This window comes from Etheostoma spectabile, chromosome 10 (genome assembly GCF_008692095.1).
Source record: "Etheostoma spectabile isolate EspeVRDwgs_2016 chromosome 10, UIUC_Espe_1.0, whole genome shotgun sequence".
NCBI classification, from domain to species: Eukaryota; Metazoa; Chordata; class Actinopteri; order Perciformes; family Percidae; genus Etheostoma; species Etheostoma spectabile.
Genome location: NC_045742.1, coordinates 19,277,334 through 19,282,333, shown reverse-complemented (window position 1 = coordinate 19,282,333; position 5,000 = coordinate 19,277,334).

The window sequence follows — 5,000 nt, the reverse complement described above, 5'->3', positions numbered from 1 at the left end:
CACTCACTCACTCACTCACACACTCACACACTCTCTCTCTCTCTCTCTCTCTCTCTCTCTCTCTCTCTCTCTCTCTCTCTCTCGCAGCACTGTAGCTCTCACCTCGAATTTGGGCTGTTGTGACAACTGGGTGGTTGTTCTGAACTCTTGAACTACAGTTCAAGCAAAGCCAGTGAACCTAAAATGCATCTCTTACTGCTACATGTGCAATAGAAAAAGGCAGATTTATGAGAATAAAAAGCAGAGAGAGAGGTATGACTGCATTTATTTACCCAGGCTCAGAGACCCTGCTCAGGGATTGCTTATGATAGTCAGACTCACAGACAGAAAAGAGAGCAACTCGAGCCCACTTACTAGCCTTAACACATGAAGACTTACGAGGGCCTGTTTGCATTTCAGAGCCACCCAGGTGCCTTTTGTGACGCTGTAGTGTGCTTGATGCTGAGTTGAAGAGGTATATTTGGAGGTACTTAAGCATGCAATGTTTTGTTGTCTGTTCAAAGCCATGTACTTCAAACAAGCATGGCTTATTAAGTATAGCTAATGTTGCCAGGACACCTGTAGATTATTGTGGAAGTGATATGTCAAAAATCTCCTTTGTGTGCCACAAATAATTTCAAAGCTGCTTGAGAGTTGTGCTGCTCTTACATCTGTTGTGTTTTGAACAGTTACACGCTGACACACATGCAAAAGATCATACGCATCTTAACCCAGAAATGAAGAGCAAAGTTGTGACATATTGATAATGTTTTATGTGCTTTTGTGATTTTATGTGCAAAGCTGATGTTTCACTTTGGTCTGTCTGTATTTTATTTACAGCATGAGGAGATAATTGGGTGATAGACCGCTACATTTTGTCCAGGTTTGTCGTACTTACACTTTCTCACTGTTGTTTGTTTCAAACTGTGATATGCCAAGCATGTCTCCTGTCTGTGTAAATGTTGCAATCTACCTGAAATGTAACCGTTAAGAGGCTGAAAATCAAGCAGTTTAAATATAACCTACTTATCCCAAAAGGCTCAACAGGTGTTGAGTGCAAGACACAAAGCAGGAGAAAGCACCTGACGACTGTATCAGTGTTCTCTATTGGCAAGATTAAAAAAAAGAAAAAGAAATCCCACCGAGGCAATGCAAGGCTCTGAACATTAGATCAATGGAGCATATTTAAAAAACATTAGAGAGCTATCCTCCTGTCATATCCTTGTGATAAAATAGAAAAATCTAGCCTTCTAGCATACAGTACTATGTCTCTATGAAGGTGATTCTCCAGTGTCTTTCCCCCTGTCCCTAATCTCTATGTAGAGATGAAGCATGGAGATTGGCTAGTGCTAAGCTGGGCTCTGGGTCGTCCTACTCATCGCTGGTCTCTCCCCAGTGGTCCAAGCATGTCAAGGGGTGAGTGCAGAGGAGAACAGATAGCTGCCGGCCCCGGAGCCCCTCATTCACTCTCTAACTTGCTCACATTAAAGAGATCTCTAATCACTGCGGGAACTTGGCCAATGATGTGCTTATCAAACGGCATATTTCAAAAAGGCATCTTAAAAGGCCCGAGGGCGAAGAGGCAATAAGAGCACATTTGTATGTGGATGAAAGGGAAAAGTGTAGACAGACCTTGCATCAGAATACAGAGGGGGGAGATCATTAGCATCTCCAGCAAAATATGCACTACGAGAAAGGGAGAGCAAGGTAGAGACACACGGGGAGAAAAAGAGAGAGAGAGAGAGAGAGAGAGAGAGAGAGAGGTGGTAGTGGAGTCGGTTTGGAGGGCTGAGGGAGAAAGAACAGTTATTTTTGCCATTCGTCCTTTTTTGTTTTACACAGTTCCCAAAAAGAATAAGAGAACAAATACATTTTTGAACAAAGGCAGGCCTCTTGAAGTGGAAGCCCATTGGGGGCGTGAGGTGGCTCCGTTGTGGGTTACAACAGAGTGAAGCCACTATGCAACTGCACTCCCAACTCCTCTCTCGCTCCTCGCGCACCTCCCTTAACAGAACAGGCTCAGCGCGTGAGCTTTGATATGCCAGGAAAAGCCTTGAATCAGACTAAAAGGATATGACGGGCTGTACAATTCCCTCATACTTAGAGGGATGTTGGTCGTCTGTCTTATTTTGGTTATGGACTGTGACAATACTGGCTGAAATATTGTCTCTTAACATGAGAAAGGGCTGAGAGAAGCACAGTCTGTGGTTTTCACACAGAGTAAAAGACTCTTTAAAGCATGGCAGTATGAGAACGTTTTGATGCAAAAGCTGCTGAATAGCTCTTGATTTGCAGCCAGGGACCAAAATAATGTTGTAAACAATGACAGGAAATGACAGATTTCAGGATTTTAAGCCACACAAGGAGGCTTGAGCTGAATGTGGTTCTGTGTGATTTAACTCTGAGATCAACCACCGTGCTGATTTGTGTTTTGTTAAAGTATATCCTCTTACCTGCATGTATTATATTTATTTATTAAATTATAGCAGTGATCCAGATTCTTTCCAAGAAAATGGACCATTGTTACTTTCCGTATAGATATTTGTTGCTGCATTTTGCTTTATCATTTGGGTGTGTTTATTACCTACTATGGCTACTCAAACACACGCACACGCACACGCACACGCACACACACACACACACACACACACACCTGCAAATTGTCAGCAGATGAGAGAGTGGTGTCCAGGTGGATCTGTTTCATGGGGATTTGGAGCTTTGACCAAGGACACACGGAGCAGACCAACGACTGCCAACACGGCAAATTTCACACTATTACACACCTACACATCAGCATGCAGACACACAGCAGGAAACAACTACATTAATCAGAGTCTATAGACAGTCACTGTGTATATCAAACACAAATTCCTGCATACAGTACATGTGCGCACATACACAGACTTCATCAGACCCAATTTAGGAAGTCAATTTGGGATCAGGAGACCAATTATCTTAATTATTTTCCTTTTCCCTTCATCACTCTCTTCTACTTGTTTTCTTGCTTTCTATTTTAGCTGTGTTTGCATTTGTGAGTATTTTGGTTAGTGCATTTCACAACACAAAATTACTCCAAAGCTCCGAGAGAAAAACTGAGGCGGGTTCTTGTCTACATAGGCTATAAAAACTAAGCTGTTTTATTTTCAAACATGTAGCAAGAATTTCTTGCCTAGGGAACAGGGGCAGATGAATAATGACAGTGCGAAGAGGCTGTTATTATATTTTTCTTGAAAAACCAAAAAAGGAGAAAAAAAAACAGCAGTTAAACCTACAGGGCTAGTCTGTTCAGCTGCACCCGTGCAACAATTCAGCCTAACCTACTCAGTTAATGCCCAATTGTGTGTAACAGCTCATTCGCTACAGGGTGACAGCATCACGCCAAGCACGTTTGCAGAAAAGCAGGTAATTATCATGTGATGGATTTCACCTGCACTCTGTGAAAATAACCCTGTGCACTTCTAAGCACAGTCTGTTTTAAATATCCCTCTTCAAAAAAACCAAGATAAAAATTCTAATGGCATGCGGATCAAATTGCTGGAAGTCTGTGTACTCAACATTAAGGACCAGTTTGTATCATAAAATCTAAAATGAAATGGAAATGAAGATCAGCTCCATATCTTCAAGAGCGTGTTGGATTCCGATAAGAATTCCTCATCTTTAGTGTTCATAGGCACGGGAGTCATGCATCTGTGTTATCATTAATACAGGGTTCAATCGGAAAACAGCAATTGAAACAGAGTTTTAATAAGATCATGCTGTGCAGATATTCCTCAAATGAAATGGTAGCTCCCTGTGATGGGAAGTTGTGGTACAATAATCCATTAATAATCTGCATACAATTAACATAAGATGATGGCATATATGATCATGTATGAGGGATGTACGTGAAGAAATGAGGGGTTTATAAATTGGTTTGACGCACCAATAGAAATATATTAAAGCACTGTCGGACAATAAAGCATGAGAACAAATATACATATATATTCATATTTTTATTTATAGTTCATTTCTGGGAGGATATCTTGTACACCAAATATCCCATTGGCAGTTAAGCGCATTCAATGTGTTTAGAAGCCAGAAACAGTCACTTGTTTTAACAAACACAAATACAAAATAATGATAACCACAAAATAATAATGAACTGCATGTATTTAACATACAAAAGAATCCCAATGCCTACTCAGTAGGTAACTTCAACATTCCAGCTCTTGAAGATGTGGATATTTACACATAAGTTTTACAAAAATATACTTTATAGTTTTTCTCCTTTTTTGCTTACATTCTAATGAAATGAAGCGGTGCCCTCATAGCTCGTCCCTTTACCTCCCTCTGAGTATGACTTACATTCTGTAACAAAAATATTCCCTCAACCCTTAAGGCGAGATGCAGTGCACCCTCTCTCGCGCTCAGTCGAGTCACAACATCAGCAAGGCTTCACAAAAAGGCACCAAATAACGGGAGCGTTTGTCTTGTTTAGTTTTTTTGAAAACGTTTTTTTTTTTTTTGTCCTTTTCTCTATTTTTCCCATATAACCGAGCGATATGTCACATGTGAGAAAGAGAGAAAGAGATAGTACCAGTGGATGATATATACAAACAGAAACATCACTCTTACTCATGCTTGAATACTTAAGTGCTTTTTTTCAAACAATGTCAAAACGTATCACAGCATCATCACTACATAATAGAGAAAGTATGTAGAAAATATGGCCCTGCTCACTTCAAATAATACAATGCAAATATGCAAATCATTTTTCACATCAATGGTACCAAAGAATGATAAAAACGAAACATGGCACGTGTACAATATACATATATGGTAGCTTATGTATATCATTCAATGTCTTTTGTACTGTATGAGTGCCTTAGCACCACAACTGCTGGCAATCAGTTTGTCTCTAGGTTTTTGGGTACCTAATGGTAGAGACTTGTCAGTGCCGGTTTCTACGCTCTATCTATTGAGTCCCTTATGCATTTGAAGTCCTGCATTTGTTTTACAGAGACCGAAAGAAATCCCTTTTC